The sequence below is a fragment of the Lutra lutra genome, chromosome 17, assembly GCF_902655055.1.
Source record: "Lutra lutra chromosome 17, mLutLut1.2, whole genome shotgun sequence".
Lineage (NCBI taxonomy): Eukaryota > Metazoa > Chordata > Mammalia > Carnivora > Mustelidae > Lutra > Lutra lutra.
The window spans coordinates 22482999-22509536 of record NC_062294.1 but is presented as its reverse complement, the minus strand read 5'-3'; positions in this window follow the sequence as shown (position 1 = coordinate 22509536).

The window sequence follows — 26538 nt, the reverse complement described above, 5'->3', positions numbered from 1 at the left end:
GAAACCCTAGACTCCCCGCTGAGTGCAGAGCCTGATGTAGGGCTCGGCCCACGACTCCAAGATCGTGACCTGAGCTGAAACCAAGAGTCTCACATTCAACTGACAGAGCCACCCAGGTGCCCCTTCAAGACAATTTTAAAGACATCTAGTTTTATGTCCTTTCATGTTCTATAAAATTTTTCTTGACATTTTTGTCCCTCCAGAGCAATGGATCTTTATATTCCACTTCCTCCCACCACTCTACCCCAGAACCTATTCATTTCATTGCTGAGACTTCAAGCTGAGATCAGCACTGGATGTGATATTTGTTTTCATTTTTATAACTCAAACTAGATCATTCAACATAAAAATATCTTACAAAGAGCTCAGCACAATCCTGCTCTGAGTTATTGCAGGGGAGATGGATTTCACCTGATAGCTCAGGTACATCTCTACACTTAGGAGCTAGTGTCACTCACTGGTATCATCAGAAAGAGTACTTCCTTCAAATTCGCCAGATCATAGGTTCGCTGGGCAATGCTTCAACGCATCTGATAGTTCCTTGCTGCCATTAGTATTAGCATAAGGGTAAGTGGCAGGGATAGGTACAGGTGGGAGAGAAAAACTTAGAAATCTGTCGCAAAAGCTTTGGGGGTGATTTGGGGGTGGAGGAGATTCATATATGTGACACCCTCAAATGCCAAGAAAACCAGCTGATGACTGTCAGTAGAAGGAAAAGGAAATCACTATGATTTGAATTGTGTCTATCGCAGGTGTCCTTCTTACAAAAGGCATGCTCGTAAGCCAATTATATTCAAATGACTTCTTAATAATACCAGATGGATTTATAGTGATTTTTTTTCAGCCCTTTGAAAGAACATAACCACATAAAAACAAAATATGCTCCTCTCCATGAAGTTACACAGTGATTTTGGTATCATAGGTACCACATAATGTTATACAGTTAATGAGAAAATTGGGCTCTGGCTGCAATGTCACATGTTCCTTTGTTCCTAATGAACACTGACATTAATGCTCAATTAACAATGACACATATAATCATATGAGCCTTTGCTCTGATTCCAACCTAGGATGGCTGGACCATAAGGAGACCTCCCTGTGTGATCAGATCAAAGCTTCTATGCAGTGTGTCTTTTCAGAGCAGAGAAGAGACAAATTAATCATATCCATCTAATTTTAAGTAGCATGGTTGAAGAACCATTGGGGAAAAGTCATGGCAGGGGCATGGAGAAAGCTAGCCTCTAAACAGGTTCATGTCACAAAAGAGACAAAGTTTCATGCCCAGCAGTGTCTGTTTGCAGTTTTTGCTTTATAATTTTTCTCAGAGATATTTAAAATTAAATTAGCACTTTTCTTTTTTAATAAGAGATATAAAAAGCACTCTTTGGTCATGATGCATAGCACATTAGCTACAATTACATCAATATATCTTTCTCTGCCTCTTTATGCAGTTTTTGATTTTTTTTTTCTTTCTAACCTCCTTTGGGGAGCTCTTAGGGAGCAGCTTTTGCTAATTATTAATAATGGGAGGATTCTCCTGAGGAAATCGTTTGGAATCGTTATGCTCTTCTAATAAATCGTCATTTTAGAATTCTAATCAGCAAAATTTGGATTCCAAATGTTTGGTAATTACAGTGGCCCATTGCATCTGGATTGATTAAAATGTAAATGTAACGGATTCTGTCTGCAGAAGTCGATATAAAGCAATGTGTATATATTCATGTAGAACAGAATTCATGTGCTTGGGAATTTTAAGGGATAACTGATATTGAGATAATAATAAAAGCATATCTTTCCATCTCTGCATAAATGGGCTTCTTATATTCAATTGCACTTTATTCTTTCATTAGTCTCTGCTGCAGCTGCTTCAAACGCCTAAACTCTCTCAACGATGTCACACAACCCACATTCAAATCATATCAATGTTTATCTGCCCGAAATATGGTATAGTGCAAGGCCACTGTCATCCAAGGATCTCTCACTATTGCCCCAGTGCTGAGTAAAGGAAGCCTGAGCAGTCCTGCAAGAAAGATGGAAGCAGAACAAATGGGACAATAACAAGCTATAAAAAAACCAAGATCGTTCTTCAATGGTGTACTGAAATCAAGGATGGGATAGCTATCTGAAAATTTGTGTCTTGTTTTACTTAAGAACAGTGTCTTTTCCAGTCTGTTATTCTTTGTAGATCCCCATATAGTACAAATTGCAAACCTTAAAACTTTATTTCCAAACACATTTTCATAGACTCTGAAAAGTAGATTATTTTAGAGCTAGCTCGCTTTGGGATGAGTCAGGTAAGCCAGCAGTCTGTCAAATCTATTTGCATGGTAGCAACACCCAGAGGATTTACTGCATTTGTTTATTTTCTTTTTTTATCAATACTCAAGCCCCACCAACAGAGATGCTGATTTAATTAGTGGGGGGAGCGCTAACATCTGTGATCCAAAGCTGCAGAAATGACGCTATTTTGCAGATAAGTGGAAAGAAACACTTTTAACACTGGCAACACCAAATGTTGGCAAGGCTGTGGAAGTATAGGAACTTCCATTCATTCATCATGGGAATGCAGAATGGCGCAGCCACTTTATTTATTTTTTTAAAGATTTCACTTATTTATTTGACAGACAGAGATCACAAGTAAGCAGAGAGGCAGGCAGAGAGAGAAAGAGAGAGGAAGGGAAGCAGGCTCCCTGCAGAGCAGAGAGCCCGATGCGGGGCTCGATCCCAGGACTCTGGGATCATGACCTGAGCCGAAGGCAGAGGCTTTAACCCACTGAGCCACCCAGGGGTCCCGGAGAGAAACACTTTTAAGCAAAGGGACTAACTCGCTTTGTTTCCAGATGTACCTAAGTGGGTGTGAAGCTAGGCTGAAGCAGGATGAGATCTTCACTTCTAAAACAAGGTGGGAAGAACAGTGCTAAAATGAAATCCATTCATCCCCCCATCCCCTCATCCATCCATCCATCCATCCATCCACCCATCCATGTATTTGTTTAGCAAAAACTAATAGAATACATACCATGTGCCCAGCCAGCACTGTTCTAGATATTCTAGATCTAGATGTTCTAGATCACAGCAGTGATCCAAGTCGACAAGGCACCTGTCTTCAGAGAACTTGCCACCTGGTGGGAAAGACAGAAAGCAAACTAGTCAACAAACAAACCAAAGAAACACTAAGTCAAATTATCTTCATAAAGTGGATGGAATAGAATACAATAGGTTCATGAACATGGAGAGTATCCAGACTGTGGGACTGCTTTGGAGAAGGGAATCAAGGAAGTATCTTAGCAGAATGACACTGGAGCTGCAACTTGAATGATGGGCAGGAGCCTATCAAGCAGAGAGAGGTCTGAGAGGCATCTTCCTGGCTGGAGGCACAAGTAAACACACCTGAAATGAGATCTGGTTTAGCAGATTAGAGGAGGACCTTCAGAGATTAGCGAGGCTGTAAGGAGGCAGCAAAGGGGAAGGTGGGGGAGATGGGACCAAGCAGAAGCCAGAGACACATTTGACAAAGCCTTTTTGGTCACAGGGCAGTGTCTGAATCTCCTTCTAGTTTTTAATGAGAAACAGTTTGGGATCTGATTAAGTAGGGGAAAATGTCACAACAACTTTGAACAGAGGTGAGAGTAAGGGACCATAAGGGACAGATTCATACTTCTTAGTAACAACAAAGTAAGAGATGGTTGTAATCTTAAGAGTTTGTGTCTGAGCTTCAGGCATTTGGTTTTGGCTCTTGTTTTTGTTATTTTGAACATAATCAGAAAATCATCTTTTTCTGCCCTATTCCCTCTAACAGCTCCTTAAGAGGCAAAAGCATATGAGGGAATCCCAAAACTTGCATTCCAAGTAATCAGTCCTTTTTCTGAGTTCTTAATATAACTGCTTCCAGCAAGGAAAAAAAAAAAAAAAAACACCACGAAAAAACCCTCTTCTGTCTCTACCCCACACATTTTGCAATATTTTCCTTCCATATTTTAAGATGATCAAAATTAGATATTTTTCCATCCTGAAAAAGTCAAGAGATAGTGAGGGAGATGAAGAATGAAAGAAAAGCAGTCATCTCAGGGGAGATTAAGGTGAACAGCAAGGCTAGTGCCCTCACTGGGCTTCCCCCGCTGGGATAGGTGATTTACATTAGGGACCCCTTTAACACTCAGCCTGGAGAGGTCCTTTTTTCTAACTTTATTTTACAGATTTGGCAGCTACTAAGAGTAGATGCTACATGTGTGCCCAGAACTCAGATTCTTTTTATTCCAAAACCAATGCTACTAATCAGTTTACCACATTTCACTTGCCACTTATTTCTTTCTCCAGTTTGAGGACACGAATGTGCCTCTGGGAGAGAGTCGACAGACAAGTCCACCTTGAAGACTTTGAGTTCTCTCCTCTGCCAAGACAGAGGGGTCACCTGAGTGCACAGAATCATGGAGCAACTGTGACATATCTAAAAGGGATAGTGGAACCTGCCATCTCCCTTTCTACAAGCAAGGAAACCGAGTCACACTCACAACTTGCTAAAGGCAGAATCAAATCTAGAAATCAAATCTCTTCACTCTTAAGTGGGTTTTTTGTTTGTTTTGTTTTTTGTTTTTTAAACAAACTAGGCTGCCTTTGGCTCTCCTGGAGATGATACATGCTTCAGCTTTGACATACGCCAACCAAACGATTGCCAGAACCATGATGGAGACATTGAAATTGGAGACCTTGAAATCCTGATTCTGTCGAGGAATCACTAACACTTACAGCACCCACCAACATTTAATGTGCTGAGATTAGGATTCTCAATACTCCACAACAAGAATCTGAGCTATTCCAGGGCTCCAGATTATTCCATGTTTAACCAGATAGTCTGGGGAACTAGGATATCTAGTACTTCTTCAATCCATAATACTTAAACTAATCTTTTTTAGAGTTATGCTTTCTTCACACTATTTTCCTCACCTGAAATGCCCTAGGATATCTAGTACTTCTTCAATCCATAATACTTAAACTAATCTTTTTTAGAGTTATGCTTTCTTCACACTATTTTCCTCACCTGAAATGCCCTTCTCAGTTCTTTTTGAGAGAGGACTGGCAAAGCAAGTCTGTTGCCCAGGACTCTGTCATTACTTGATGTCCCATTTTGCAAGGACTTAGACAAAGGCAATTGATAGCTGCTATAATATGGCCCATCTTGCTTTGCTTGCAAGTCATTCATTCACTTATCAAATCATCTGTTTAGGGCCTTTTTTATGTCAAGCACATGGGTTAGAATTTGGAATACTAAGAGACATTAAGATACAATCCTTGCCCTCAGGAGCCAAAATCCAGTGGAAAGATTAATCAGTTAAGAGATAATTACAAAGAATATGAAAATCCTCTGGAAATCTCTAAGGACACGTTTGCAGTTAGCTGCAGCCTATTAATATTTAAATCTGTATATCACGTTGAAGCAACTTATATTGAATTTCTCTTCTGGGATGAGATGCTGTTATTGTATGTGACAGTACTTTATATATCACTTATTTTAGGCAACCTATCTAATAATAATTTGTGATGTATTGTTTAAGCATTATTAGTTAACATGTCATACATTTATGCCTCATCTCCTGAGTGAATCTTTGCAGAGAGGTATTATGTCGTGTGTGTGTGTGTGTGTATGTACATATCTTCTAAAAGCAACGTCTAAAATAAATACTGTTTTAAGTGTCAATATTTTTATGTTTTTTATTTGAAAGTACACCACCTAATGAATCACACTGTACATAAAACTGCATATTTAATAAACTTTAGCAATGTTTTAACAACAATCTGACCCACTTAGATTTACAAATTTGATTCCCAACCTGCATTAACTTCAGTCTGGCTGGTCTTAATATCTACAGACTTTATTTTCTCTCTTTAAAAAGTACATCTGCAGTACATGATAAATCCATTAGTTAAACTACATTATCGTAGGATCCTAGCTCTATTATATCTCAAAACCAGTACGGCTTAAAATGCAATCTTCAACCCCCTGCCAAAAGTGTCCATCACAATTTAGCAACCAAACTATGATCTGAATATAGGGATACAAGATTACTTTGTTGCAAAAAGTTTTTCAGAGGAAAAAAAAAGTGTCTTATTTTTGCTTATTCTAAAAAACTTTAAAACATTTGACAGTAAATCCTCCTCTTTCCTATGCCAAGCTCTTCCATTTTTGTTTTATTTGCCATCCTTGTACACCGTGAATGTCTAAAGTAATTGCTCACATGTGCCTGCCAGGATAGCCCTCCATAATTGCTTTTAGTGACAGCCTATGCTTAAGGCCCTCTGTTTGAGAATATATTGTCCCACCTTTGTCCCCTAAACCACGAACTCCATCTCATTCTTCTAGATGGTGAAGGGTCTTTGTGGAACTATCAAAGAGCACTAGAGATCTATTGAAAATCCAAACTTCCACAGTCAGGAGTGACTCTAGACATATATTAATTCATCAAGACAGTGATTGGTAGTGACATCATGCAGTGGTGCTAATATGGAAGAAAGCAAGATAGTGTGGTCATATATTCTCTTGCCAAGAAACAAGGGAGGGCGGCATTCCAAAAGAAAACACTAGACAGGTACTCTGTGCCTAAGAAGTTCTCAAGCTCACAGAATAAATGCATCCCTTTTATATCCCAAACCTTGATAGATTATGTCTCTTAGTAGATTAATGTAATGTTTTGAGCCCTCTTTGCAATACTCAACATGTTGTTTGTCTACAGACTCCCCGTAAAAAAAATAAACTATCTATCTATCTATATATAAAAGATTTTATTTACTTGACAAAGATCACAAGTAGGCAGAGAAGCAGGCAGAGAGAGAGGAGGAAGCAGGCTCCCTGCTGAGCAGAGAGCCTGACGTGGGGCTCGATCCCAGGACCCTGAGATCATGACCTGAGCCAAAGGCAGAGGCTTTAACCCACTGAGCCACCCAGGCGCCCCCAACTAATGGAATATATTTTCACTTCACCCACTATACACCCAAATACACACGCACATATTCACTTCAGCCTCATCTATGTTCTTAGTTATTACTTTATTAATGATAGATCAACATAAATTCACTCAACAATGCAAACTAAAGCGGGGGGGACACAGCAAAAACAAGAACTCTGCACTTTCCTGAAGATGATATACTTGGCAGATTAACCTTAGGAGAAAAGCAAATATTGCACTCACTTTTACAGAGTTCCTCAGGATATGGACCTAGTTAACTTATCTAGCCACTACCAAAAATGATCCCTTCTCGCACTGTGCCATCTATACACATTAAACAGTTTATTGTGCAGAAAGAACTGTATTTTTATTTTGTTCTATATGCCCAAGAAACCTTTTCTCTTTCTCCTTTTGATTAATCCCTTTTCTTCTATTAGATATCCGCTTAGATATTGCCTCTACTGAATCATTCCCTATAACCTCGGTAGGTATTAGATATGCCTCCTCTGAGGACCCAGAGACTTGAATGCTTTCTCTATGGTGGTCCTTACCAACTAAACATAATTGCCTTTCTTCATCACTAGACTGTGAGCTTTCTGAGATAAGAACCATGAATTATTCATTCACTTCATAATCTCTAGCACTGGATTCTACTGCCCAATTTTATATGTTGAGGGATTATTAAAAAAATCCAAATCAAGATCTATAGTTTATCTAAACAGCTATGGATACAACAAAGTTCATCAGTTACTAATAAGAAATACACTCAGGATTTTATTTACCAGCTACTTAGTTGTCCTCTTTCAGAAATGTAGAAAAAGATTTCTTGATTTCCAATTAGTATGACATTAGAAGAATGGAAAAAGATTTCAAAAACATCTTGATTTTCAATTAGTATGACATTAGAAAAATGGAAAAAGATTTGAAAAACAGAAACACTGGGCTTAAGAGCAAGACAAGACATGAGGCAAACTGTCCATAAAGGAGATATAACAAAACCAATCCAAAACAAACAAACAAACAAACAAACAAACAAACAAATAAATAAGCAAACAAAGACTCCATGCTTAAAGAAAGAAAGAAAAAAAAAAGAAAGAAAGGAAGGAAGGAAGAAAGAAAGAAAGAGGAGTCACAAGAAAACAAAATATGTCTACCTCTTTATTTGGAGTTAAATGGTGTAGGGAAAAATTGACCACAACACCTCAGTATTCTCAGGTTTTGAACTTACTACAGAATAACATACAATTAATTGTCATAATTAGGACTGAAATATTTTAAAATACCTTCATTTATAATATTTATCTTTCATTCAATGGCAGCAAAATTTAAAAAAAAAGAGGCTTTTCTATTCTATATACTTTGAAGATTAAATTGACAGAGATTAGTGATTTGCCTAGGGCTGCTTAACTAGTCTTTCTTCTGTGCTTATAAAATATAAGAAAGCATGGGATCCTGATATAAATATTAGATATATTTTTCACCAGAAATAGCAAAGCATATTATTTTAATGCTAACAAACAAATTAAGGACTTTGTGGAACAAACAGTCACCTTGAAAAGCAACCAATTCATTAATGTATGTTCTTATCAAGTATATTATAAAACGGGTACATTCTTCATTTAATATCACTTCAATGATATTACTTGTTTAATCATGCTAAAATTCTTGAATTGTGAAGGAAAAGGTACTGGACTTTGGTTCATTGTTATTTAGACTCTGCCTCTAACTGCAGGAGGCCCTGGGTAAATGTTCACTGGCTCTGACTCATGGTCTCCATCTTCAACGTGATCAACTCCTGAAAATGACAGGATCGTGCCGGACACAGTACTGACTTGATGGATGTGCCATATCATGGTTTCTTGTGATTAAAATGAGGAGATGAAACTAGATCATTCCTCAAAGCTCAAGATTCAAAATGGGAAGAGCGAGGTTATATCTAACTAGTCACACTTGTGTGGGCAAATCACTGTTCTAGCTCATGGCCACATGAAGCAGAAGAGTCGCTTACTTGAGAACTATTCTGAAAGTTAGTTGCAATATTCTATGTAATATTACTTGGAGCTTAAAATACAACTTTTCAATTAAATGTCACAAAAGGGTTAAGGATGAAGTGGTATAAAACAATACTTCTAACCATTTCAACTTCATTTTTGGCACTGCCTTCTGAACCTTGCACATTTTATTTCTTTCCTATATTGAGTGACTTTTCAAGTGGCCCTGCTGTGAGCCAGTAGAATTACTAAGAGGTTTCTGATTTCATAGCTATTTTTTATTATATTTGGAAGCTGGTCTTAAGTAGAGCTAAAACTCCAGGGCCACTATTTTAGAGTAGTAAAGATTGACATCTAAATTATGATCTAAGGAAAGTACAAGGCCATAGCTTTCATTGAATGTAGAAAGAAGTAAAAAAATGGATTTGTCTCTGAAAATGTTGGCTATTTGACGTCTTTGAGAAATTTTCAAGCATATTAAATTCCAAATCGCAGCAATGAAATTGTAATAGGCATTTGGCTTACGTCTATTACTCTTAGTTAATTCCTAGTTAAAGTTCCTTAAATTTAGCTTTAAATGTCTCTCTCTTGTCCTGGAAAAAATATCCTGGCATAAGATTTAAGAGCCTGAAGTAGACATTATAAGGATTAGCAATGACCAATGGTAAGATATAATGCAAAAACAATTTATTGCAAAAAAAAAAAAAAAAGGAGATATTAAAGGCATCTGGCATTGATTCAATCTCAGATTTCATACACAGAACCAGGAACTTCATATTCTACTCAAATCTAAGTAAAATAGTGTGAGTTAACTGTTCCATTTCCCATGTGAATGAAGCCAAATGAAATTAGGATACATGCTTAAGGCCATTTGGGTAGGAAGCAACATTCTCTGTACCTCGAATGAGTTTCTTCCAATTCTTTCTCCTAGTGGGTTCTTTTTATTTATCTTTTGAAATGGAATTTAAATAGTACTTCTTAGGATAGCCATCCATAACCACTACCATTCAGTATGACATAGATGTCCAACTTCTATATTTCCATAATACCTTGCATGTTCATTTTAGAATTTATAAAACATAATAATAATAATGACAATAATAGTTTCTTAACTTCTTAACCCACTAGACACTAACTCCATTGAAGGCAGGAACAATGCCTTATTATATATGACAAACCCAATACCTACCTTAAAAGAATGATACATATTAAGCATTTAGGGAATAATTATTACATAAAGTGACATAGCTAGAAATCAGACATAGGTCCATATGACTCTTAAGGCCATGCATTTCAGGCAGCAAGGCAAAAATGATAATCTGGACAATTACTCCAGAAAATACAAGGAATAGACCCATGATGAATTGGGCATCATTACAGGGGGGATGAGTTTGGCTGGAGTTAAAATTCTACATGGTTATTTCACCAATCAGCTCTTCATCCTAAGGCAATACCCATATTTACTCTAAAAGACAGAGATAGAAAAGTATTTATCTTAAAACCCTAGATATCACACCAGTTCCACTGAATACCATAGGGAGGGAAGAAAAAGAGAGAGACTGACTCCCAACTGACTGAAACTGGGCTGAGACAGTGAAACAGAAAGAAACTAAATACCTTCCCACCATCATGGCCCAAAGCAAGTCTTTCGAGTATCACCTCGAACTTAATTCTTATTTTCGGAAGATATGTAGTGTTAGAATGTTGCTTTTAACTCTACACAGATCAAAACTAAATCAAAACACATGATATAAGCACTATAGCACCCTGGTCTATACACTGGTTATTTCCATATATAATATCAGCCCTTAATTTGCTGCTGTTATTATCAACACCCTTGAGAAGGGGGGAATGGTGTCACAGAACCCCAATGATACAGCATCAAAGTACAAAGACAAATGCAATTTCAGAGTATTCTAGGGTGTATAAGAATTAGGTCATGAATAAGAGTGTACTGCCTAGAGTGCGCTCTGGTTAGCTGCTGGCTATCGGCATCTGAGAAGGCTGATATGAAAGTAGACAGATGAATATTATGTCATAGGAGCATCTAGCAGAGATTCCAATCCACAGCTGCTGATTTCAAGCCAGGTTTTTTTCCACATTGCCAATCCTGAGTTCTTGAAGTTATGTCACACTTCTTGTATGGGTGTGCATGAAGTTTTTGGGTATTGGGGCAGAATAGAGAATGACTATTACCCTGGCCATAAATCCCACCCACAAAATAGTATTTACACTATCAAAAATGTATGGAAACTCACCAGGCTCAACATATTCACACACAACCAACACAGAATAAAGCTGAGACTGAAAACCAAGCCACCAATCTCCATGTGATACCAGTACCGATGTCATACCTCACAGACTCTTCTTGCTTGTCATGTTCAGCATGATTATCTTATGAAACGACAAGATTTCGAGGGACACAGAGTTGTCTTGATTAATGTGGCACACTACTGCAGTCATCAACACAGTATGAACATACTGAAATTTGGTACAAATAGCTATTGTTGAAGGTGGTGGCGGTGGCTTTGCTGTTGCCAGGTTTAAATTAGTCTGCTAGAAAGTCTAATGTCTTCAAGTCTGGTGCTATTTTGGAAGCAGTAAGAAGAAAAATGGCTGCAAGTTTCTGTATTTCTTAATTTTCTATTGAAATAGGGTTGGAGAAATAATGTTCTATTTTTTCCCCAACTCAGGTGTGATGGGACACACACACACACACACACACACACACACACAAACACACACGTGTGCACACATAACCCTCACCATTCATGAAGATGGTAATTTTTTTGTGCTTAATCTTTTGTTAAGTCTAATCTTTAGCCAATGACAATACTTTCCAGGTGTTTTTGCCTAGTATTAGATGTTGGGACAAATAACTGAAATTGTACCCATCAAAGAAGCATAGATTACAAAATGCTTCATGGTTCCTGGTAATGTTAATTTATTGCTAATTTTAGAGATCGTTTTTACTTCTGTTAGCTATCATAATAGCCTAGCATTACCATTCATCCTTGCCTGGAAAATTCTAGATTTTTATCTTTATCCCTGAATAATTATTAATGCTCATCAGTACTAAAATTTTTCACTCTCAAAAGTGTCATGGTTTTGTCATCCTAAATCCTAAATATTCTTTACTGTAACTATTGTTAAGTATACAATTTATTGTTAAAGTGCTACTCAATATGCTTAAAAATATAATCTTTGTTAAGCAAACCCAATATTAACCTGGATTAGACATGAGACATAATGCAGAAATAAGAGTGTTTTCAGAGACAAAGATATTCTTTTCTAAGTATTTATCTGGTGTATGAAAGACAAACTATCCATCAGGTTATTTGTAAGTTTTCATTCTTCATAATTAGCCCTCTTAGTAGTATCTCTCTATGTTTCTATTATGTCAATTGTAATATATATTCTCAGACATTATTATTCTAATGTATAATAGAGATTATAGCTCTATCTTCTAAGCCTGGCAATGTGGCTTGTTACGCATTCAGAAATATTTGGAATGTGAAATTAAACAAAAGAAGCATGCAGATATCAAATGACTATATGTAAAAATGTCTTTGGCACTTTGTTTGCAATTAAAATAATTCTAAATATACCTAGCACACTTTTGTATCCAATTAAAAAAAAGGAAAAGAAATATAATTGGTAGAATTCTATTGCCTATGATTAGGTATTCATTTAGTTTTTTACCCCCTGAGAGTCTACAATTACAAACAGTTTCTATATATTGTCTCAGTTCATAAAACACACCCTTTAATTTAACATATTAGACCTTTGGCAAACAGTTAAAAAATAACTGATGCATTTTTGTCATCTGTTTAGTTTGTTTTTTAAACTATTTCTCTCTAAAAAGATAGATCCAACCATACATAGGCTTCTTTTTTTTTTTTTTAAGATTTTATTTATTTGACACAGAGAGAGATCACAAGCAGGCAGAGAGGCAGGCAGAAGCAGAGGGGAAAGCAGGCTCCCCGCTGAGCAGAGAGCCTGGTGCTGGGTTCCAACCCAAGACCCTGAGATCATGACCTGAGTAGAAGGCAGAGGCTCAACCCATGGAGCCACCCAGGCGCCTCCATACATAGACTTCTTTGTGGTCAGTATGGAACTTCCATTTAACCAAGAGTTAATCTTTGTGTTGATTAAAACATCCTTTTATTCTTGAAACTTCAGCAAAACGAATTGAAAGCCAAGATGGGCTTATAAACTGTAAAATTTTTGGCACAATCTATCAGTTAAACAGTTTATTATTTTATAATGAAAAGACACTATCACTAATAGGTCAAACATGCTCTCATTCTCATGTTATTTTCTCATTTTTTTGTGATGGTAAATGCAGTGCTGTTATCTTTGGACAGGATGACAGCTTCAGGCAGGAGATACAACCCCAGAGACTAGCACTTTAATTTAAAAAGCAAAGAGGAAAAAACACAGGAGGAAATCAGACAAGGCAAGACTGGAAACAAAAGCAGCATTTCACAATCAAAAGTTGGACAATGAGCCCCTGCTAATCTCAATCTGACTCCAGAGGTTGTAATTTTAATAGCAAAAAGAGAGGAAATAGAGACAAATGGCAGAACGCTCTTTAGTGAAGACTTGAGGACAAATATTCAACATGGGATGATCCCCAGGATACTACTTTCTGGAACAGATTATATATGGGAGAGGCATAGACTGTTCTGACACACCCTAAGTATAAGAAACTACTTTCTTTTACTTTCATTTAGGGAAGGTGTGTTTCCAAAGAAAAGACAGTAGCATGTCTTCCATTCCTGTCAATAAACAAGCATTTCTGAGCATCTACTAAATGGTAAACACAGGGGAAGACACAAGTGAAACAAAGAGACAGAAGTGATGTTCTAATCCTAGTTGCAAGGACAGATAATTTGGGGATCAACAAAGTATTCATGTGAGTGGGACCATGAACTCTGTTTTGTTTTTGTTTTTAAGATCTTATTTATTTATTTGACAGAGATCACAAGTAGGCAGAAAGGCAGAGACAGAGGGGGAAGCAGGCTCCCTGCTGAGCAGAGAACCCGATATGGAGCTTGATCCCAGGACTCTGAGACCAAGACCCGAGCTGAAGGCAGTGGCTTAACCCACTGAGCCACCCAGGCACTCCAAGGTACCATGAACTCTTTAAAGCATTTAAGGGTGTTCCTGTTGTCTTGGTGCCCAGCAGAAGCTTAAAGTAGTCACACATATTTCTTGAACTAAACCATTCAAAGACATGACAGTGAAAAACCTGGAGTGTTTAGCAGTATTTAGAGGGGGTGCAATGACATTATTCAAAGATGGTGACTCCTAGCTTTGTCTTAAAGAAGAAAACATTAACTAAATGGAGGTGCCTGGATTGCACAGTGGGTTAAGTGGCGGACTATTGGTTTTGGCTCAGGTTGTGACCTCAGGGTTAAGAGATGGAGTGCAGAGTCTCCTTGGGATTCTCTCTCTCCCTCGCCCTCTGCCCCTCCCCCCCAAATAAATTAATAAATCTTTAAACAAACAAACAAACAAAAAGTAAATGTTAACTAAGTATGAAAGGAGAGGTGATCTGACTCCAACAGAGACAAAGCAATATGTACAGGTATGTGAAACTTATTCTATGGCTAATTGTGTATGAAGTAGAGCTAGAGGAAAATAACCAATGAGGAGGACAGGGAGGAGGCTGACTCTGGTGGTGGGAGTAATGATGATGATGATATTAAAAAAAAATTCTGACATTTAAAATTCCTATTGGCTTCAATGATTGTGTTAAACTGTTTTCAAAGTTACCAACTGTTCATTAATCTTCATAAAAATCCAATAAAGGAAATGTAATTCCCAGGACAAATTGTCAGTATTTTTAAAAGCCTAGAGGAGAACCTCAATATAGTTACCTGAGTTAAATAAAATAGCATCTTTCAAGTTTGGAGGAAGAAATTAAATCAATGCAATATGGAAATGCTGGTTATCTATCTCATGGCAGTTACATGTTCTGAATGATATATGTACATGTACTTGAGAAAAAATAAGAATGGAGAAAAATAGACATTGATTTAAAGTTCAGTTCATTTGCTAGACAAAAATAAAACATGTAAACATTACATGTTTACAAATAAGTAATAAAAAGGTCTTTAGTGGTGAAACATTTGCAAAATACAAATTCTTTATAAACCTTTTATTTTATAAAATCCCAAAAATTTAAAAAACTTCAGAGCCCTCCGAGGTGAAGTTGATTCTAGACTCTAAGTTTTTAGCTTCCAGGTCATCTGTCTGCTAAATCGTACCACCAGCATGTTTGGTCTTTTTTCCCCCCAAGTTCTTAAATTAATTGCTTACGTGCAGGTCATTGTTTATGAGCTAGTCAGAAAAGTTAATTAATTTTTAGTTAGTATCTAAAACAAGGAGCCCTTCTCCATTTGTGCTATCTTTTCTTACAAATTAGCAAAGTAACAGAGAGCCCCTGACAAATATTCAATATCTTGACTTCAAAATCCAGCTCCCCCTTCTACTCCCCTCCCTTGTGTAATATTGATGGTTCTTCACTGCAGCCTCGCTCTTGCTACGGTGGAAGATTTACCCTGCAATTCTACAACCTTTGACTCTTTGCTTCTCAGGAATGCAAGGCTAACTAATGTGACTTGCATTTTGTTTTAAATACTAATATTTAATATTTGGAAGATTTTAGAGAGAAATTGAGCAGAGGTACAAAGAATGTACCGAAAATTTGAGCAGATAGTGTAAAGAGTACTATATGATAAACTTCCAGACAGTTTACTCCATTATAAACCTCTTACATTAGTGTGGTGCATTTGTTAAAACAGATGAGCCGATATCAACATATTATTATTAACTTAGGTGCTTAGTTTACATAAGTGTTCATTCCTCATTTTGTGCATTCTATCAGATCTATCTAACCATCTACCTACCTATTTAAATATGTAATGATATGTATCCATCAATATGGGATTCCTCATCCCCTAAAAATCCCCTGTGCTCGACCCGTTTATCCCTCATTTCTACCAAACCCCAGAAACCAATGATTTTTTTTTTTTTTTTTTTTTACGGTCTATGGTTTACCTTTTCCAAAACGTCATAGAGTCGAAATCATATATTATATGGCGTGTTTAGACTAGTTCAGTTTTTAACTTATCAACATTTACTTAAAGTTCCTTCGTGTCTTCATGGTTTGAGATCTGATTTCTTTCTATTATTGAATAATATTCCATTGTCTGGACGTACCACAATATGTTTATCCAGTCACCTACTTAAGAATATCTTGACCAGTGGGGTTACGGACATTGGGGAGGGTATGTGCTATGGTGAATGCTATGAAGTTTGTAAACCTGGAGATTCACAGACCTGTACTCCTGGGGCTAATAATACGTTATAGGTTAATAAATTTTTAAAAAAGAATATCTTGACCACACCCAGTTTGGGGTAATTATGAATAAAGCAGCTATGAATATATGTGTACAGGCTTTGTATGGACAGACGTTTTCAGTTCATTTGGATAAATACAGAAGAGCACGGTCCTCTATTTTCTTTTGGTTTTATTTGCTCTCCTTTTTGTTTGGTTTTGTTATGGTTTTTGTTATGGTTATGAGCCAGACTATTAATTTGAGATTCTTCTTCTCTTTAATGTATGAATGTAATGCTATAAATCCCCCTATCTACAGTGCTTTAGTTATGTCCCACACATTTCAATATGTTGTATTTTCATAGTAATTTAGCCCAATTTTTAAACTGTTATCTGTATTTATTTTTATTTCCTTTAATCCACTTTGACTCAGGAATAGTTTAAAAGTCTGTTATTTAGTTTCTAAACATTTGGATAGTTTCCTGTTATCTTTATATTATCGACTTCTAGTCTGATTCCATTGTGATTCAAGAACAATTTCTGTAGGATTTCAGTTCTTTTAAATTTGTGATTTATTTTATGGATTAGTACGTATTCTCTGAGAACTTGGAAAAAATGTGCATGCTGCTGTTACTGGGTGGTGTGTTTTATAAATGTCAATCAGATTCTGTTAGTTGATGATACTCATTTGTTTTATGACTTTGTTACTTTTCTGTCTAGTTGTTTTATTAATTGCTGAGTTAGGTGGGGCTACTGAAATCTCAAACTATAATTACAGATTTGCCTATTTTTTCCTTCAGACCAACCAGTCTTTCTTCACCTACTTTGCTGCTGTTTTGTTTGGTGCATATACATTTAGAATTGCTATGTCTTCTTGGTAGAGTGACCCCTTGTCATTACATAAAGTTACTGTCTGCCTTGGTTATTATATTTGCTCTGAAGTCTACTTTTTCAGATATTAACATACCACTCTGGTTTCCACTGAATTAATGTTTGCATGATAGATCTCCATCATTTTACTTTTGGATGCTTAATATATTACATATGAACTGAGTTTCTTATACACAGCAGATAGTTAAGTCTTATATATATATTTTTAAAAGATTTTATTTATTTATTTGTCAGAGAGAGAGAGCACAGGCAGACAGAGTGGCAGGCAGAGGGAGAAGCAGGCTCCCCACTGAGCAAGGAGCCTGATGTGGGACTCGATCCCAGGGCACTGGGATTATGACCTGAGCTGAAGGCAGCCCCTTAACCAACTGAGACACCCAAGCGTCCCAAGTCTTATATTTTTATTCAATGTGCCACTCTTTGTCTTTTAATTGATGAAATTAGACCATTTTTATTTAACCCAATTACTGATATTCAGGGTTTACGTCTGCCATGTCATTTTTGGATTCTGTTGGTTCTGGGTGTTTGCTTTTTTATTTTTTCCTATATTATTTTACTGATTTTCTCATGGTTATTTAGACAATTTTTAGAAATCCATTTTGCCTTCTCTATAGTATTTATGAGTTTCTTAGTACAGCCTTTTAAGTGTTTGCTGAAGGTATTACATTATACACACAGATTTTATCATAGTCTATTGGTGTCACAATTTTATTTTTTTATTTTTATTTTAAGATTTTATTTATTTATTTGACAGAGAGAGATCACAAGTAGACAGAGAGGCAGGCAGAGAGAGAGGGGGAAACAGGCTCCCTGCTGAGCAGAGAGCCCGATTGGTATCACAATTTTAATAATTTGAGTGGAGTGTACAAACCTTACCTTCCTTTATGTCTCTTTATCTTCCTTGTTTGTAATTTTCTTAAATATTCACATACATTTAGAACTGCACAAGAATGGGTTACAAATTTTGCTTCAACTGCCAAAAAATAATCTAGAAAAGTCAAGATTTATAGATATTTTTGCTTAATGAGTTCTTTCTTCCTTACTGATACTCTGACATTTCTTCTTTATTCCCCATCTATTTAGAGAACCTCATCTATTCTTTTAGTGTCTATCTGCTGGTGGCAAATGCTCTTAGTTTTGCTACAGCTGCTAATGTCTCAATTTCCCCTTAATTCCTGGAGGACACTTTGGCTGGACATAGGCTTCCAGGTTGGTAGTTCTAAAAATATTATGTGTCCTTCTTCTGACCTCCACTGTTCTCAATGGAAAAAAAAAACAAAAAACAAAAAACCCTCCATCATGTGAACTGTTTTCCCACCTATAGGTAAAGTCTCACATGTTTCTTGTAGCTTTCTTATTATTCGTAAGTTTGACTGTGGTGTTTCTTATACTATGTAGTATCTGCCCACCCTCTTGATTCTTTTGTGTGTGTGTTTCCTTTTTTATTTAAATTCAATTAACTAACATATAATGTATTATTAGTTTCAGAGATAGAGTTCAGTGATTCATGAGTTGCATAGAACACTCAGTGCTCATCCCATCAAGTACCCCCCTTAATGCTGATCACCCAGTTACCCCACCCCCAACCCCCTCCTCCAGCAACCCTCAATTTGTTTCCTATGCTTAAGAGTCTCTTATGGTTTTTCTCCCTCTCTGATTTTATCTTGTTTTATTTTTCCTGGGTTTGTTTCTTTTACTAACCAGAATCATGCTGTATGTATTGTTCTTTAATGGGCTTTTGGGAGATGTTCTCAGCCTAGCATACTCCTTTTATCCATTATATATTCCACAGAATTAGTATCACTCTTTGGGTTGCTTCATTCTGCTGTTATAATTATGCCTACTTTTGTGCACAAACTTGAACATGGGGCTGGAATTTGAGGGGAAGAGTGCCAGTTTAAGCCCTTGGCAATCTGAGGTGAAAGTGAGTTGACCTGGCATTGAGCAGGTGGCAGGCCATGCATGCTCACTCAGGCAGGAGGGTAGCTGGACTGTGAATTTGGGACCCACAGGCCAATGGCATCATGAGTGACAGGGGCATGGCTGGTTTTGCTTTTAACTTTTGTTTTTCTGGGAAACTCTCTCTCTCCTTCTATTCTAAATGAAAGCCTTGTTGGATAGAGCACTTGTGGCTATAGATTTTTTTTTCCTTTTAGCAGTTGGAATTTATCGTGCCACTTTCTTCTGGCGTGCAGAGTTTCTGCTGAAAAACCCACTGATAGCCATATAGGGTTTCCCTTGTACGTCCTGCTTTCCTTTTTCTTGCTGCTTTTAAAAGTTTCTCTTTATCACTATTTTTGGCTATCTTATTTACTTTGTGTCTTGGAGCAGACCTCTTTGGGCTGTTTTTTTGGGGGGTTCTCTGTGCGTCCTGGATCTGGATTTCTCTTTCTTTCCCCAGATACAGGAAGTTTTTAGCTATTATTTCTTCAGACAAATCTTCTACCCCCTTTTCTTGCTCTTCACCTTCTGGGATCCCTATCATGTGACTGTTATGCTTGACAGTACCAGTGAGTTCCCTGGGTCTATTCTCATTTTGTGTATTCCCCCCTCCACCCCCATCTGCTCAGCTTGATTACTTTCCATTACTCTGTCCTCCAGGTGGCTGATCTGCTCTTCTACTTCCTCTTGCTTGCTATTTATTCCAGGTGGTGTATTTTTGTTTCCATTTACTGGGTCAAGTATCTCTAATTGGTCCTTTTTTACATCTCCTATCTCTTGATGGAGGGTCTCATGGAGGTCCTGCACTCTTTTCTCAAGTCCAGTGAGTATCTTTATGAGCACTACTTTAAATTCTCTATCAGACATATTTCTTATCTCCATTTCATTCAGGTGTCTTGCTGTGATTTTGTTCTGTTCTTTCATTTGGGACATATTCCTCTGTCTCCTCATTCTGTCTATAGCTGTGTCTGTTTTTCTGTGTTAGGAAAGTCAGCTACATGTCCCGCACTTGGAAGTAGTGGTTTTATGAAGAAAAGGTCCTGCAGTGCAATGTCTCCTTGTCACCAGAAAATGATGCTTTGGTGCTATGGTGCAATGCTATGTGTGTTGCTACAGGGGTGTTCTACCATTGTGGTGGAGCTGTGTTTGCCTTCAATCCAGCCTACAATGGCTCTCTGCCTATTGTGGGCAGAGTCTGGTGCCTATGGTGTTAATGGGTCAGTTGGGGGCTGCCTGGGGCTTGAGTTGAGTCAGACCAGGTGTTTACCAGAGGTGAAGTAGCACCAAATGGCAGGCACTTTCCCTGTGTTGTTCCCTGAGAAGATTTGTTGGTAAGGGGCCTGCAGTCAGCCAGCTGCCTGCCCCCAGTCCACTGCTGGGGTCACAGTCAGATTGGTGTGTGGTTCTCTTCCCCTCTCCCTGGAGCAGGATTCACTTTGGAGCAGTGTTGACCATTGTCTGGGCTGCCTGTACATTGCCAGGTCTGTGGTACTGCTTTGATGGGATCTTGCCAAGAGCAATCAGAGGGGGTGATCTGTTTTGCTGTGGCCTCTTGTCTATTTTGGGCTGCGGAGAGTCTATTCTGCCAGCTTTCCCATTGCTTTCTAGGTTATATATGCTGATGTGGGTGTTCTCTAAGTGGCCACGCAGCAAGAGGAGAGCCCAGGGTCTTCCTATTCCACCATCTTCCCAGCAGCTTCTGCTGTACTCTCTTGATTCTTTAAGCTTATGTCTTTTGCCAAGTTTGGAAAGTTTCAGACACTATTTCTTTGAGTATTCTTTCAACTCAAACCTCTTTATCCTTGCCTTTGTGACTTAAATGGCAGGAATGTTAGATTTTTTACTATAATCTCACAGGTCACTGATGAGGATGCCCTATTCTTTGGAAAAAAAAAATTTTTTTTAACCTATAGCCTTCCTGTTGTTTATGTTGGGTAATTTCTATCTTATATCTTTAATTTCACTGATTATTTCCTCTTTCAGCTTCTGAACCCATCTTTGGAGTTTTGTTTTACTTTGTTCTGTTTTGATTATTGCATTTGTTTTAAGTTTTCCATTTGGGTTTTGTTTTTTTTTTTAATTTTATTTATTTTGACAGAGAGAGATCACAAGTAGGCAGAGAGGCAGGCAGAGAGAGAAGGGGAAGCAGGCTCCCCACTGAGCAGAGAGCCTGATGTGGGGCTCCATCCCAGGACCCTGAGGCCATGACCTGAGCTGAAGGCAGAGGCTTTAACCCACTGAGCCACCCAGGCACCCCATAAATTTTCCATTTGGTTTTACTTTACATACTCTATTCCTTTGCTGAAACTTTCTATATTTTTAAAATTTCTTTTCTTTTCCTTCCTTCCCTCCTTCCTTCATTTCTTTCTTTCTTTCTTTCTTTCTTTCTTTCTTTCTTTCTTTCTTTCTTTCTTTCTTTCTTTCTTTTTCCATTTCTTTGAATTCCTTACCACTGCCCAGCAAGGTCAAAAATCCTGATTCTTTAGTTGGCCATTTCTGACACCACTTTCAGAGGTGAATAACTGGGAGCACTTCATCACACTCTGGAGAGGATGAAAGTTTAGCACTCTACTTGTTCTTATCTGGAGTGGGTGCTGATTTGGACTACTGATTTTTTTGTGCTGTTTGGTTAGAGTAGAGCAGTTGTTTTCTAAAGGTTTTCTTTCTTTCCCGGCTTGGCCTCTCCTTTTCCTTTGTCTAGATTGGATAGGATTTTTGTTTGTTTGTTTGTTTGTGTTTGTTTTTGTCATCTCCATATTTTAGATGACTGGTTTCTTCAGCACCATAGCTTGGAAGCATAAAGCAAATAGAAAGTTAAAACCCAGGGAATTCATCACCATGTCATTACTTGGGTCCTTAGGTCCCTACCTGGTCTTCCTTCTTCTCTCCACCTTTCACTGTGTTATTCTGTTGGTTCTATATATAATGTCCAGAGTTTTTAATTGCATTTAGTGGCAAAAATAGGAAAAAATATAGCTACTTCATCTTCCAGGAACCATAACTACTCCATCCAAGTCATTGCTTTTGTATTAAAAACTCTAACTTCAACAGGCATACGTTTTGCCTTGTTAGTATCATTTTTTTTTTCCAGATGCACCTAGTGTCTTTGGTCTCAATCTTATACTTGATTAGTTTCTTTCATTGAGTAAAAAGACATCACCTGCATTGTGCTAATTCAGTATCTCTGATGGAATAGGGATTAACTTTTTTTTCTCCTATAATCCTCTGAAATTAGAAGAAGGTAGGCTTTTGATAAATTATATCATAAATTTGTTCCTTAGTCTGGAATATGAACAAAGTAAGTTGTGGATTTAAGGAGACATTGTTAAATTCAGGGTGAGCTGAACCTATATAGTGATAAAGGTATGATGCATTAATCAATCTCTTAAGGAACTTAATGGATGTGGCTCATCTCCGATAAACCCTATAATCTATAAAACAACCCATACCATCTCCCTCCTCTCCAAGCACACACATGAAACTTGGATTTGCATTTATGGAAAATTATAGTTGGAATATGGATTTCTAGAGTCAAGTGGAAGAAAATTAGTTGTAATAAGCATAATTAAAATACAGTTCAAAGATGCATGGTGATCCGTCCAATAACTTTGGTTTCTGTTTGTTTTATTTTACTGGTAGTATTTATTAAGAAAAGAAAATGCATGCATTGGTAAGAATGATGACAATTTCAAATTTTTATGATATCATGTTGTAAACTATCATTTTACACACACACACACACACACACACACACACACACACACACACACACATCTTGCTGGTAAAACACATCAAATCTTAATAGGAATCTCCACTCAGAATAAACCTGTGGTTCAGAGGATTTTTACAAGGTGAAATAGGCTATATATATTTATCAGTTTGTTAAAGATTTTTTTTTTTTTTTTTTTTGACAGAGAGATCACAAGCAGGCAGAGAGGCAGGCAGAGAGAGAGGAGGAAGCAGGCTCCCCGAGAGAGCAGAGAGCCTGATGCGGGGCTCGATCCCAGGACTCCGAGATCATGACCTGAGCCGAAGGCAGCGGCTTAACCCACTGAGCCACCCAGGCACCCCTATCAGTTTGTTAAAATGCACAATTAGTCACTTATTTTTCTATAAAATAACTACTTCAGAAATAATTTGTTAAATCTTATTTGACAGTATACCTGTAGATCTTTTTGATCATTCTTCCATAAGCTAAAATTAATATGAAGAATATGGGTCCATCCTACCAACTCATACTTTAAAATTTGTCACTGGATAATGCATTTATTTTTAGTTGCGTCCAGAGACCACTTCACATGTTTTAAACCTTCTTCCATTCCCCACTTTGCCTTTCAGATTATCAGAAATAATTTAATAGCAGATCCCACGCACTTTATTCCACCATCGAAGACTCTGAGCACTAATAGCTCGTGAATGACAAATGTGCAGCACATAACCCAGGTTTCTGTGAGGGGAAGTTTAAAATCCATCACTTTCTAATGTCCCTGTCTTGACAGAAATTCTCTAACAGAACATGAAAAAAGAAGTATCAGCTATAACACTGTACTCAATGGGCAGTCCTGTCAACAATGGGGGTTAAGTGTCTCTGCGGTATCATTTATAGATATTTCACTTTGTTTAAGACAATATTTGCCACACAAAAGGTAACTGAAGAAATAGTGAATCAATACAGATTTAAAGTTTTTAAAAAATGATAGTTGTGTTGTGAACAGCAGCAAAAGAGGGAACCGATGTTTGCGGAATACTTACTATAAACCAAGCACGGAGACTGCCTCGACACAGAGCATGTTCCCTTTTATCATCCTGGAGCTTAGCCTTAGAATTTAGTCTTTTATGTCCTTCTCACAGATAAGAAAACTAATACTCAGAGAAACTAATTTCCCATATATATCTTAATTGTGTTTATATATATATGTATACTTCATGTACATATACTTCTTAAATCCCCAAGTAATACTCCTTAATGACACATGAAACAACACTAAGATGTGTTAAAGAAAAGTAAATCACCTCCTTGAGAGTTACTGCTACACACGCATGTTTGGGAGGTAATAGCATGAACAAAAGTGTAGAAAAAAATTCAAATAATGAATTCAGAACACTAACACTGGGATATTCTTTTGTCAGTAGAAAGAACTAGATCTGAGACTTAAATAGTGGGTAAAATTGTAGCAGGAAGGAATATAGGAAGACAGTTAACTACATAAAACATGAAAAGGAGCCTGAAGATAAAAATAACAGAAACTAACATTTATTGGATACTTATCATGTTTATCTCCCTTAATAGTCACAACACACAAAAATGGAAGTGGTTCTCTCTCTATATATATTCATATTTTATGAATGGAACAAGGGTATTTGCTAAGAATCAACCGCAACAAAGTATCAGGTCTAGGGTTTTGACATAACAACTGGATAGTTTTGTCAGATAGGTTTTCCCTTAACCAAGGATTCTGTATAGTGATTATAAGAACCTTAATGGCTATAGAGATCGGTATCAAATTATGTTCTTGACTTCATTCTAATGGGATTAGATTCCATTCTCCAGGTAGTGAGATATTTTTATGGTGCTTGAAAATGGAGTGACATAGTCAAAAATAAATCTGGTGACTATATGAATGAAGACTGGATTTTAGTAACTAGTTCCTGCACCCAGAAAATGAAGATAGGAGACCACTGAAGTAATTCAAATGTCTGGAAAAAAGAATCTGCCTTAAAGTGGGATTAGTGGTCAAGAAAAAGAAAAATATGCAAAATGCTTTGTAAGTAAATGGACTGGATAGAATACAGTTATCAAAAGAACAGGAACCTGGCGATTCACAGACCTGTACCCCTGGGGATAAAAATATATTATATGTTTATAAAAAATAAAAAATTAAAAAAAAAAAACAGGAAAAACAGTCTGTTTCACCTTTCATGTTGTATGATGTTTTCCCAATGAATTAACAAATTAAATAAGGAAGCTAACATTTCAAATGTGGTAGATAATGTGGCAAAGCTTTCAGATACACAAAGCTGATGGATGTATTCACATAAATGTAGTTTGGATGTATTTGGTAATTATTGCAAATTATATGAAAGGGATATAATATTAACATGATGGAATGCTTCATAAAGTTCATGAAGTCTGATATTTTATTAAACACAGTGCACTAAAATTCCAAATAAATATATAGTAGTTATTAGGGATAGTAATAAAATCTGATTATTTTTATAATATATGTTGATTTCAGCAGTATCGATTCCAGCTTATTTGTATTAGGTTATTGAAGCTGTGCATTACTTACACTGGTTACTGTTCAAATTGACATATTTATACCCTTACTTGTAGTTATGTAATTGGCTTTATTTTTATTATACCATTCTTGTGAACTTTTTCTTGACTACTGGCTTTATCATGTATTACCCACAAAAGGGTGTTCCATTAATTCTTCCAAACTAGATGGGAGGGGAACAGCTGTTGACAAAAGCTAAAAACACATATATTTTTCTTATTTCCCATGTAGATTTCTGTATTTTCCTTCACCAGGTCTGGAGTCAACTAACATCAGCTAGGTGCCTACTCTGTGCTTCTGTAACAGGGGCAGACTCAGACAAAAAAAGGCCTTTCAAAATCAGTATTTTTGAAGGAGCTGCTAAAATTTGCCCACTAGCAAGAACCTTGAAATTAACAGTTTTTGAGGGAACAATTGTGGGGATATTAAGTCCAGGTTAGAGTTATGAGCCAATGAAAAATAAGCTGAGAGCAACTGCATTTGTGAGTTCCCTTTCTCTCTATTTTTCACACTCAACATTATAATACACTGCCAGCTACCAAATACTACTGCGTGGTTCTCAAATGAATTTATAGTCTCCTCCACAGAATTTATGAATGTTGCCAGTCACACTTGAGTAAAAGAAGTAAATGTCTCTGTGTTTAATATGTGTATTTCCTTCTTGTGGTATTTAGTTCTTTCTGATCTTTAATCTCTTTGATTCTCTCTTGTCTTTCATTTGTATGTGCCTATGTGTGTGTGTGCATGTGTGCTGGGTGTGTGTACATGCGGTATGTGTGTGTACATATTGTCATCACTTATGGAAATATCATAGTCTGCTCATTTTTTAAATTTTTAAATGCATCTTAAAAATAATTGGCATATACAAATACTGAATCACTGTGTTGTACACCTGAAACTAATATAATGTTATATACAAATTATATCACAATTGAAAAGAAAGGAAAAAAGATAGGAAGAAAGAAATAAAAAAATAAAGGAAATTAATATAGGCTGATGGCCACAACTCCAAACTGTAAAGGAAAAACAAATCAACCAACAAACCAAAGGAAAAACAAACAAACAAACAAATAAACAAAATCCAAAACCCAAACAAAACAACAAAAAAACCTTTACCAATAAAATTGCCAAGGATATTTTTCTTTTCC